We start from the raw sequence: 13,136 nt of genomic DNA on the forward strand, positions 1-13,136 counted from the left end.
GGAATAAGGTGAGCTGCTTTTGGCATATTCACAGCCACCTCAAGCCCATCACTGGGGGAAGTGGGTGGGTTTTGCTTCACTGCTTTTAAAGCCCAAGGACCCTGCTTTAATCTGGAGTAATCATGTTGGTGTATTGCAGAGCATAGTAATGTTTTTGTCTCCTGTGCCATTTAGCCTGTTAGGAAAAGCACAAAAGGATACCTGTAAAAGCTCTTTCACGAAACACAGTAATACTGAAGACACTGCTACAGGTAGGCACTGGAGGTATGAACAAAACCCTTCTCTGCCCCAAAGGTATGCAGGAGAGAAGCTTTTGACATCCGAATAGGGCTGCTCTTTGTCTTGCAGAACCTGTAGTGGCCCAGTTCATCTGTCTTACAAACACGTACCTAGTTGCTGAGCCTTTGGCTGTGCTTCTGTGAAATCTGTAACCTCGCTGGGAATAAATGGTGGGGCTTCTTTATCCACGCTGTGTGCAACAGGAGCTGGCTTTCACTGGGTACACTGGCTTTTGTCTTTGGCTAGGAATATGATACCAGGAGTAAGCTTCCTGGTCATCTAATCCCGACGTATTTGTTTGTCTCAACAATGCTCCTCTGTATGTTTTGCTCCGTTGACAGAGATCAGTCCATGGCGGACCCCGCAGTCATGAACGCATGCTGCTTCATTTACTTCTATATTTAGCTTTCTCACGATGGCAGCTATGCCTCTGGCGGTACAGTGGTGCTTATGTTTTAAATACTTGTGTGTTCTCACCATAGTTAACATCCCTCTCGTACTTCTGTTAATGCCATTTTTTATTAAATATTTGTACAAGATCAGTTGCATCTGCAGCAGTGCTCACGCAGATTGGACTCAGCCCTGCCTGCCTGCAGCCTCGTGGAAAGAGTTTTTGGAGCCTGGACTTCTGATTTTGGCTGTAGACTGCGTGGGAGTTGGGGAAGGGGATGCTCTTCCTGAAAACTCCACTTGTTTGCTCAACCTCCCTTTAGCAGCCCATGAAAATAAAAAGATTTACTGAATGAACTCTTACCTGCTCTCCCTGTAACTCTAAGTACAAAAGGAGGGGAGGCATGCCAGCTGCGGTCTGCAGGGTGTCACCAGCGTATGCCGGCTTCATGCAGATGAGCAAATAAGGCAGGACAAGGTTAACGCTGTGCAGAACGAAGATGAACAGGCTGGTAAAGGACAGTTAGAGCATTCATCTTGGAGGAACAGGTGTTGTTCGTTTGTTTGTTTCCTGATACTTTTAAGTAATTCTGAAGTCTGAGTCCACTACGGAATCCCTGGATTCACCCTGAAACTGTCTAAACAGAGGAATTCAGTACGCTAAACTTTGTCTACACGTTGTCGGCTCCTCTCAGCTTCAAATATTTTTCCTGCATCATGAGTAAAAAGTTCGAAAATATGTAGTTTCTGTGTTAGAGAAGTTGGGGTGTTTGTAAAAGTACAAACAGTCTCTTGAAGCATCAGTATCCTCGTGGAGCTGTTGACACTCTAAAAGTTAAGTGGGCTTAATGCAGTGCCGCAAGGACATGGTTGTGAACATGTCTGATACTATGTTTAACCTGAATTGTGCTTGGTCATTTGGCTTTGGATGGGAGAGAGAGAGAGATGATGGGAAGATAAAGACCTGTTTCCATGTTCAAATACCTGCTGTTCGCTGTACCTCGTGAGCATCAAACCTATTTCAGATGTGAATTCGGTGAAATCTCCATTTTTGTGTCCTGTACGGAAGCTCCGTCTTTGCCACTTCAAATGGAAAACGGCTGTACACGGGGAAGGATTTCCCTCAGTCTTCCTTGTGCTTTTCTTTCAGAGCAACCTTGCATATTCTCTAGCTTCTCCCTTACGTTTCACCCTCCCCTAATTTCATGTATATTCCTTTATGCTTCTATCTCGCTCCTTCTCATGTGCAGATAGAAACCTTCCTCCAATACCTCCTGACCCATTTAGCCTGCTGCATCCCTTTCTTTACTCTCTGCTCTCTGTTTTATCTCTGGATGATCTCACGTGAATGGGTAAGATCTTACTAGCCATTTGCATGCTTGGACCAGAAATTTGTCTTCATCCCCACTTCATTTAGTAATTAATGGCGATTAGTGGATGGTTTCTACCTTACGGTCTAGCTTCAGGTTCAAGGTGAATTGTGTCCAAGAGGAGTTGCTCTCTTTTTTCCTTTCATTCCTAAACTTCCCAAATTTCTGTTTTGCTACCTCTAACTACTCAAGTTTTGAATTGAGAGCTTTCCAGTGTTTCCTCTGATGTGTCCTCAGCAATGTTCCAGTTTTCTTCCTCCTTGTGCTTTAGGTCCTGATTGTTCAGACATTGACTGGCCACGTCCCGATGAGCACGTCACATGTTGACTAAAGCTGCCTCCACGTTTTACATCTTCCATTTTGTGTAAATAGGAACCAAACAACTCTCCGCTGCTTTGGATTACTCTGTGCCTTCCATTTCTCAAGCTGGCGTGTCATGTCTTTGCGTGGCTGAAGGAAGAGGATATCTCTTGAAGCTACTGTGTGTGCTTTTCAAAGGGAACAATCTCTTCCTGACAAACCAGTTTTCTTACTGGTTCAGGCTTACATCGAGCAAAATGTGCGTCTGTAGAGAAATAAACACAGAACTAGCTGCATGCCACAGAAAGGTATTTGGGAAGGATTGTTCGAGCCTAAGCTGGTATTTGCTCAGCCGTCTCCATGCTGTTCTCTTGAGCACAGGGCATCAGGTTTTGATCTCTCAGCTAAGTCAGTAAGAACTTCTGTAAATCCTCTCCCTGTTTTTCTTAGGCTAGATAAGTATTTAGGAGGAACTGCTGCTGGTATAAAGTCTGTAAACCAAACAGATATATTAAGTGTTATTTATTTGTTTTGAAAAGTCATCTCTGACCAGAAATGTCATTAGCCACTGAAAAATGTTAACCAGTCACATATGAATAAGGAGTGAGAGACACACGAGCTGTTTCTAAACCCCCCAGTCCCTGAAAACATCACACAAGTCTATAAATTCACAGAAATGGCATCAGTCTGAGAGGCATTTGGGGTTGGGGAAAAATGATCAAATCTTTTAGATGCTATTTGGGAAAAGCTGGGGGTGGGGTTCCAGAGCGTGAACTAACAACACCATACATTGAACAACGACATACATTGAATGTTTCCTTATGGGGTATGTGTTATATGATGGTAACATTTACCATTATTCTTGAGGGGATGGAGTGCGTTAATGTAGGCCTTTCCTGTATTTGGATGGATTTTTCTTGCAAAACCCTGTGTTTTGCATGTTTGTGGGAAACGTGCTGAGACGATATTGCTTAGTGGACGTGCTCTGGGAAAAGTGAAGCTATACAGGGCATCGTCAGTGCTCACCTGGCAGGGGAGATGCCTTAGAAAACCGCCTTCCTGCTCCTGGACAGAGCTATACCTCATGTGTCGTGGTGTGTTGACCTCTACAAGCTTCCCCAGATCTGAAACCCAACTGCATGGCTCGTGGAGCAGTGGTGGCTGCGTCTGCACTCACGTCCATCTGCAACGACTGGGCGCTTTCCAAGGAAAGCACAGCGAAGGGGAATTAAGCCCTGGACTCGGTCTGAGCGCTGCAGGTCTGAACTGATGTCTGCTGGAAGGGAGCACAGATGGGATGCTAGGGACAGGCAGCTCTGAGTCCAAAACTGGGCTTGTGATGGCTGTGGCTTCATCCCCCGCTGCCATCTGGGGCTGAGCAGGGTTCAGAAGGGCTCTTGGAAAAGGGGAGAGATGCTCTCTTCATACAGGTATAAATATGTTGGGAGACTGCTTTTAAATATACTGAATAAGGGTGTCTATATGAAGGATGTGGATTTATTGTCCTAACACAGTAATTTTCAAATATAACCACTGTGGTCTTCATGCAAGCTCACTACATGGCAAATATCAGCTGTGTTTTGTGGCTTTTGGGGTGGGGAGAAAATCAAATGTGACCTCAGCAAACAACCTGGACTTAGAGCTCTACAAGCTTTTGCTTAAAACTTATTCCTACTGTTTGAGTAGTTGTTTTATCACTTCATTGTTTTATACTCCTGACCAGGTGGACAACTCAGTGAAGAGTTACTGAGCACCATACAGCTTTCTCTTTGTTTGCGGCTGACAGGAGCCCTTTAATTCCCGCTTTTCCCAGGTGTGCCAGGCTCCAGGTCTAGCTGTAAACACGTTCTTGAAAAGCCCAAACTCTGACATGTGCTCAAGCAAATACTTTAAACTAGCTATGGTTGCAAGCCAAACTAAGAGCTTGCTGTCTCCTGCCACCTGCCTTATGCCAGCACTGGGGCTCATCAGACCTTCCTAGAATGGCAGAGCCCAGCACAGCACCTCGGAGCGGTGAGAAGAGCACTGCACATCTCCCTTCCAAGCCAGCAGGGCTTGGCTCAGCTGCCCTCGAAACCCCAGTCCCAGGTAAGCCGTGGGGGAATGTAACAACCCTGATGTACACAGCTGGCTCTGTGTTCCCCCTTCCAGTTTTGCGAAGAGCATCAGATTCCAGAGGTAGGTAACCTTTCAATACGAATTAAATATAAACTTTAAAGTGCTAGCCCTGAGTTTATAGTAGCAAAGAACAAAGCAAAGAACCAGGCAGCTAAAGCTACCTTCTGTATGCACGAGTTAACTTGGCACAAACCTGATCGCACAAACCCGATGCAGAGTTGCGTGCTGTTGTCAGCACTATGTTTAATCTGCTGCCTGCAAGCAGTGACTTTTCCCCGGCACCTCTCAAAACTTCAGAGCTGGCAAAAAGAAGGCGAGGAGGGGGTGGCAGTTGCCCATCTAGGTTTTTTTTTGGCCATCGCAGTCAGAGCAGGGAAAGTTGTAGGGCATCTGCATCTTTATTGACCACGTTCCTGCAGGCATGTCACTGTGCGCGCTAATGAACAAGCCCCAGATGTACCCATCAGTGCACAGCAGATGTGTTTGTATGAATTTAGTTCATGCTTTCCCAGTCCTTTTATTTTTTTCTGGCAGAAATGGGTTTATCTCACTTCTTGAGCTCCCCCAGGGAAGCACAACCCTCTCCCTGCTTTCTCATCTGACCAGTTCTCATCTCCTTAAGCAAGGCTTGGGAAGACCTGTACTCCACCCATCTTCAGAGGAGCAGGCCTGGATTGGTATAAAATGCAAAGAAACCCAGGATCAGATTGTCAGCCTGCACAAAAAGAAAATTAGAGGTGGAATCCTTGCAAAAAGTTTAATTCCTGACTTGAAAGCTGGGTGCAGAAGTGGCATGGATGGTATGGACAGACCCCAGAACCACAGGGTGCCAAGGCTTAGGATTCCCAGGCCCCTGTCTTCGTGACCGGCGTGAGAGACACTTTTCCCCCTGCTTTCAGCAGAGTCATTTCAGCAATCTCGTTAGGTTGCTCACAACCAGATCAGCTGATGAACAAAGACCCCAGCACCTGGCACGACCAGAGGGCACATCGCGAGCTGTGCAGTTGGGTACTGACAGATGGGACGCGGCGGTGGGAGACGTGGTGGGACTGCTGCTTTCTGGCTAGGGTTGCGTGAGGCTGGGCCTCTGGCCGGAGGTGCCTGCACCGCGCTCCAAACATCTTGGCAGGGAGGCGGGAGGGAGCAGCTCATGTTCCCCCCAGCACTGCAAGTGGTCGGAACAAGGTGCTGCTCCTCTCCAGCTTGGCAAAACCAGGCCAGGTCCAGGCCTCCAGGCCAGGTCCAGGCCTCCAGGCCAGGTCCAGCTTTATTCAGGGCCAGTCCTGGGTGTGGCTCATGGCGAGCAGCTGAAGCACCCAGATCTTGCACCTCCTGCACCCAGGTCAGAGCTGTCCCCAAGCCACCAGCAGGTGAGCAGCGGTGGAAGAGGCCCTGCTCTTCTTTCCCATGGCTACGGCCTGACAGGTTTCAGCAGAAGAAAAAAAAAAAAAAAAAACTCTTCTAATTGCATGAGCTCTTCTCTTAGCAGAGCAGAGATGCTTAGGCCGATATCTATGAATACCTGAAGGAAGGATGCAAAGGAATTGGAGCCAGGCTCTTTTCAGTGGTGCCCAGTGCCAGGACAAGAGGCAGTGGGCACAGCCTGGGACACAGGAGGCTTCTTCTGACCACCAGGAGCACTTCTGTGCTGTGTGGGTGACTGAGCACTGGCACAGGTGGCCCAGAGAGGCTGTGGGGTCTCCTCCTCGGGGATCTTCAGAAGCCACCTGGACATGGTCCTGGGCAGCCTTCCCTGCCTGGACTCGGAGGTCCCTTCCAACATCACCCACCCTGTGACTCTGTGATCACGCCATCTCGAGCCTGGCTGGGCTCAGGGGACCCTTGCTCTCTGTGCTTTCTTTTGCTATCGACGTGGCTGAGGCACTCTGAAAACCCTTTCCTGCTGTTAAATTGTTGCTGAAATACAGCTGATAATTTTTTTTACCTTATTTAAAGTGAAGCCTTTGTGGGGAATGAAGTTCAGTGCATTTCCCAGATGTTGGGTTTGATGTCTTCATTAGGAAGAGCTACATTGCGTGCCATCTCTCTAATTGTGCATATTTTTAATGAGCAGCAGGCATCTGTGTCACCATCACTTGACTACTGGTTTTTGCAGTTTGTCTGTAACCCACAGGAGCCCGTTTAGCTGCGAGTGGGGTGGCTCCTGTGCAAGTGGTGGGGAAGAATTGCTCTGCCCCGTGCAGCACAAGGGTCCTGTGTTTTGCTGTAGCTGAAGTCTTCAGCACCTGGAGCACAGCTCAGCTGTGAGATTTCTGGTCTGTTTGTTTTTGTCTTGTTTCAGTTGTTATTATTATTATTATTATTATTTTACACAATGTTATTTCATCTGGTGGCATCCGGCTGCATTCTGCTCATGGTGAAGACAGCTTGCATCCCCCCAAACCCTGGGCGCAGCCAGGTGAGACATTAAGCCGAGTCTGTCTGCTGGTGTTTAATAATGAAGGAAAGAAACGTGGAGAAAGCATACAGCTTTAGATCTGCTCATCAGCAGTTTCTACACGTTCGTCAGCAGTGAGGTGAAAACAGCATCTGGCTACAGAGCAGCGTGCAGGGCTCGGAAAGGTCTCCGTGCCCACCAGAGCAGCAGCATCTGGATGCGAGCGTTCGACGTGCACCCAAACCAGTTAAAAGAAGAAAACTCTGGTTGCACGCTCCAAGAAAATCTAGTTAATCCAAGCGCACTGTAGTACTGAAATGCTTTGGTAGCGATGCAGGGGCTAGAGGCTGAAGGAATGGCTGATTTCCAGCACCCCCCTGATGCACAAGTCTGGAGCTGGAGGCAGGGCAGGCAGCGATGTGGTGAGGCCTCGCCTTTGGCAGGCCACAAGTGGCCTCCTCAGCTGCTGGCAAGATGAACGGGCTGATGGCAGCTGGAAAAAGGTCTCTGTGTCGCAGTGCCTGTGTCTGGTTTAACCCAGGGCTGCCCAGCGTGGTGTAGGCTCCGCACCTTCCCCGTGCCCTGCGGCAGGCCCAGCGGTGCTGGAACCCGTTGTCCATATGCCCCGCCACTGGCAGTGGTCACGGCCATGTGGGATGGGGCTTTGAGAGGAAGGTGTCCCTGCCCACGGCAGGGGGGTGGATTCGGTGATCCCGGTCCCTTCCAACACGAACCTAACTGTGGGTCTACGTGGCAGCCCCTCCCAGGCAGAAAACACCCGTTGCTGCCTTCTTGTAGGGCTGGAAAGGGCTGCACCGCAAAGGGCTCTCCACCACGGCTACTGAGCTGTGCCTGGATACAGGCAAATAGCTGTCTTGTACCTGCTGTCTGCCTTGGCTATGTAGTGCTGACTAAATAGAACAACCGCTGCCAGGCACTCTGGGGACAAAAAGCTCTTCTTTTTGGGAAGCTCCTAGGCCTGGCACCATGTGCTGGTGATGGGCAGGTGGCAGAGGAACTTCCCAGCAGCACGAACCTCGGCCACAGCTTGCTTTATTTTCAGAGATGGGGGTTTTATCCAGAGAGGTCATAAGGGATATGAACAGCTATGATTCATTATTTATATATATCTTCAAAAACAAAAATGATAAAACCAGACAAACAAAAAACAAAGCAAAACAAAAAACAGTTTTATTATGTCTATCTGAATCAGCTTCTTCCTGTGACCTATCAAGTCTTCCAGAAACAGTGAAAGATAGGAAAGAGACAACAGACAAACAACAGTAGTTATTTCAATGTTTCATTTTTTGGTAAACAAACAGAAACCTTATGAGCCAAGCAGTAGCATGGCCCTCTCCCTCTTCTCTCCCTCTGCTCCTAAAATAAAGGTGTAAAACTGTGAGGCATACGATGGCAGGTCATTTTAAGGGTCTGTGAGTATTTAGCAGTAGAAGAAGGAAGAGGAGCTATAAAAAACAAAAAAAAAAAACAATCAAAAACCTGAAATCAGAGGTACAGCGAGACACCTCCGTCTTCTTCCAGACCCCAGTTACCCACTTTCCAAAGTGTAGCACTGTCTTTCTGCTACCTGGATATGTTATTTACCCCAATGCATGCTCTAGATCCTTAGTGACATACTAATTCTTACTTGTTTCTCTATTCATGCCCTTTAAACTTTGCTTCAATAAATACGAAGTGTATACCTGGGGATATTCATTGCTTTCATGAGAACACTCTTATTTTCTTCTTGTTTCTTTCTGGTCTGCTATCGGATTCAAAATCAAAAGAAACCCAGGTTTCATTAAAAAGAAATAAAAAAAAAAATCACATTTCCTTTTAAGATGGCAAATTCTCTTGATAGTAGTCCTTCTGACTGCTGCTTTGTTGCTATGGTGATTACTAGCCCATTTAAGCCACTTTAAAATGGTAATGATGAGTAAGAAAAAGGGATTCATAACAACGTCATTAGCATAGCTATTTTTGTGTGTTTCATGAGATTAGGAAATGGTCAAAGTCAGTGAATAATAGATTGATTTATTTTCAATTTTTTGCGGACCGCTAATGCTCTAATGGAAAACAGATCCGACGCAGGCTGCTATCAGACGCATCAGTTCAGAGCTCTGCAACAATAAAGCTACCAGACATTTGTGATCTCCGATGGTAGCATAAGCCACCTTGAACTAATTAAAAATACCTTCAGAGACATCTGACATCGCTGGCGTGACATCAGACTTACTTTGTGAGAAACCTGGCGCCACTGCTGCGCTATCAGGGAAGGAAAACCTCTGCAGGTGTTAAATTAGCTCCCAAAGTTTGGGGGCCGATCCGCTTCTCATGGCCCTAGAGCTGAGTGGCAGGAGTCCTTGTGCCATCACCATCAGCACTTGAGCTGAAGCACTACAGAGGAGATGCCGTGCTTGTGGAGTAGCTCTGAATTAGGAAGCTGGTTGGGAGTATCGGGAGGGCTGAAGGAGAGCTCAGCTTCAGGGCTTGGAAGGGGAACAGCTGTGGAGGAGACCCCGGGCACTCACAGTAGCACACCTCCCTGCCTGTCACGATGTACGTCTTTGCTAGGGGACTTTAAATGCATGAAAGATGTGAATAATGCTGGCATGAGAAGTGCCTGATGAGGTTCATGGGGCTGATTCCTGTGGGGGAAGGCAGGGAGGACAAGGAGAATTGCCTGTCCTGGTTGGGATGGAAGCAGGAGATATGCCTTCAAACAGCACCAGTGGGGGAAGCTGGGTCTGTCCTTACAAAACCACATTTCTTTTGGTCTTTTTGTGACTGCTTCAAAATATAGTAACATATCTATCCCTTTATCTTTAATAGGTAAAGTAAACATATTTGTTATCAGTAAAAATCATTGTATGGGCAGTTATGGTTGATGCCAACAGGAGCTGTGATGCCCTCGGTGCTTGGAAGGATGCTCCCCCCTGCAGACAGGACAGAGGATAAGGACGCTGTACCAGGGAGGAGTGGCTGCTGGAGGCAGGGGATGGGACAGCCATTGCCCCTTGGCCATCAGCAAGCAGGACGTGAAAACAGGTCTGACTCCAGGGATGAGTGCACCCTGCAGCTCCATTTCCCTACAAACTGTGTCTACTACAAATTCATCTTCACTGAGCTAATGCATCAGGGAATGAGCTGCAAAATCTCTTGCTTTATGGAACACGTATTACAGAAAAGAGTTTTTTAGTTACTAAATCTCAAGTCTCAGATACCAGACTGCTACCCTTTCCTTACTTTGCCTCATAATAGCAATGTTACTATATATTAAATTAAAGGAACTTGTCAAAAATGCTTTTATGGACTTCAGGTTCACTTTCCACAGTGCTAAGAGCACCGGTGTCCTCCTCCTCAGTGCTACAGAAAGAAGTTAACATCATTGCAAGCCTCACGGACTGGTTCTTCCCTTTGAAGAAGGGAAGCCAAGATATGCTAAAAATGCTGGACCTAAAAAAATCCTTGTAGCTTTATACCAATACCTGCCCAGCAGACTGCTGCCCACCCTGACAAGCAGGTACGCTGTTATCTGTGCTGGCTGCAGGCCCTCAGTCCCCAAGATCAGGGTCAAAGAGATGCCCCCCAGCAGGAGCTGCATTTGGAGAGCATGATGACCAGGGATGTGGTGGCAGGCTTGCAGGGAGGAAGTAGATCTGGACGAGCAGTTCACTTTGTAGTCAATGAGAGATGTAAAAATGATCGTGCCTGTTGCAGGCTGAAATCCTCGCTGCTTGCACTGGCAAAGATAAAATCACCCAGTGATCCCACTTGGAAAAGTGGAGGAAATGCCGGATCTTTCATGTGTTTTCCTACATGCCAAAGTGGGATGCAAGAACATCATTTTAATTCAAAGGCTGCACAGCTTGATATTTTCCTTTATCTCTTCCATGCATATGGGGCTTCTATGCGACTAGCAAAGCGAGAAAAACAATATCAAAATTAAAAAGAGAGCAATAATACTTTTGGCTTGCTGAAATTTCATCATACACTTCATCACAGAAGTGATGGAGTGGAGATAGACTCAGCTTGTCACTTTGGATGCAGGCAAAGGGAAAGGTAAATGAAAAGACTAAGAATGAAGGTGTTGGGTCACTATCTGTAATAACACATCTAATTCTGTTGTTATTCCATCTCCAGACTGATCTGGGGAATTTGTTGAACTGTGAATTTCTGTACACATATAAAGTTCACGCTTCAGTGCACAGCACTGATTGCTCATCAGAGGCCTGTGAACGAAGGCAGCGACTGCAGAAATTCAGTTCTCCTGTAATGAGCTTGTCTAAAAGAAAGAACAAAAAGGATTAAAGTCAGTAATAAATCATGTGTGTTTTATTTTCTATTATAATCTTTCTTGCAAACATCTTAGGTTTCCCTCTTAAGAGTTCGGTAGAAATGATTATATATTTTTTCCTCCTTTAAACACAGCTCCAGATACATTCTCTTTGTTACAGATGTAGAATAATCAAGGGAACAAACCTAAAACCCTGAATGCTTACTTATTGCTCGTGCTATTTCAGTGAAGAAAGCCTTCCTGTTACCAAATTAACCAGCTTCCTCCTCTGTTTCTTTCACTAACAGATGAACAAGTCAGCAAGACTGAAAAAAATTGCTACTGAGTCTCCTCTTTAGTAATTGATCAGGGTAGAGCAAACTTCCTTGCAAGCCAGTGAAGGCAGCAGTGAGGAGCACTGTGTTTGCAGGGGGTCTGCAAGCTGCAGCACCACTGTGAGTGTGAAATGTGGCTCTTTATCCAGTAGGGAAATTCAGCACAGCAAAAAGGGACTTTTAAACAAATGAGCCATTTGGAAACAAATAGGGTGAGCCTGGGAGTGTGCCTTAGAGCAGTGGCAAGGATGAGAGCTTGACAAGAACAGTTTTCTGTTCCTCTGCTATTGTGTTCAAGGGTATCAGAACTTCATTCGTTTTTTTCTTCTTATTGCAGTGTTTATTGAGGACAGCTGAATCCTGTTCAGCTCTGCAAATAACAGCTTTCCATCTGCTTGTGAACCAGCCTTTAGAGCAAGTGATGGTCTTTCTCAGAAGGTTCGCAGCAAACGATCCTTTCAAACAGAATTAAACTCTGCAGGTTTTGGTGCCATTTCTTTGAAATCCCGCCCATGTAATCTCTGGTGAGTGGTACTGCATTTCCACAAGGTGGCCAGCTGCACTGCTTCAGCGTGGCTCCCTTTCTGCAGAGAAAGTGCTGAGAGACCAGCTTACACCTCTCTTCCCTTCAACCGGTGGTAGGAACAAAATTCGTTTCCACCACCCCAAAAGCACTTCTGTTTCTGTTTTTCATTATAATTGTGTCCTGGTAGTAAAATCCTGCAAAACACATCTTGCAAAACACTCTGTAAAGCACATCTTGTTAAGGTAATATTTTATATCCTGGGCATCATTTGGTACTTGTGTTAGCCGTGTTTATCTCTAAGGGTGCTATCAGTGAAGGTCAGGGCCCCAAAACTGGCTGCTCTTCAGAACTGCTTTTCTCCTTAGACTGCAAGGTCAAGTAGCTTTTTTTCATTTTCTTTGTCTTTTTTTTTTTTTTTGATTGCTCACACAAGCCATTAAAAAGTCGATGTTTGCCAGTTCCTACCACAGGTATAGCCCGCTTTTAATTAAGCCTCTAAGCTACTGCAGATTGTTTATTTTCCACAGCCAAGCAGAAATTAGGTTTTTCATCCCAGGGGAAAAACGGGTTCTTCGGCATTTGTTGTTTTGTCCTAAAGCAGGCTGAAATATTCACGTGAGCATAAACACGGGGAATGAAACATTCAAAGCCACTACCTAATGTGGAAACAGCTAGAAGTTTGTGCTATAAGCTGTGATCTACAGCGCGGATGTATCCCTGATGCTGCAGTCCGCGGGGGTGCGCACTGATGTCCTCTCTGCTCCAATTGTCTCCTGTGGCATTAGTCTTCAGGCTTTGCTGCCTCACAGCCAAAAACCCCGAGGAAGGAATGCCAATTAGGCACAACCTACTTTACTTTCCCTCATTTGCTGCTGTGGGACCTTGTCAGCCCCTTGAGCACACGTGCGGCGTCTGAAAGGCTGAGGCTCAGAGGGTCGTCTCTTAAGTGGAATTACGTCTCCCGTTATTTACCCACAGTCACGATAAATTAAAAAATCCTTTTGATAGAAAGCTCCGATGAGCTTTATAAACTTGTTTGGTAGTGGCTTCAAATTTCCAGCTTTAAAAAAGAGGCTCATGGAAGCCCCCACATTCCTACAGGGACCTGTACTATGTTCTCTTAGTTGCCTTCAACATCTCTTTC

Source organism: Anser cygnoides, chromosome 1, assembly GCF_040182565.1.
Source record: "Anser cygnoides isolate HZ-2024a breed goose chromosome 1, Taihu_goose_T2T_genome, whole genome shotgun sequence".
NCBI lineage: Eukaryota > Metazoa > Chordata > Aves > Anseriformes > Anatidae > Anser > Anser cygnoides.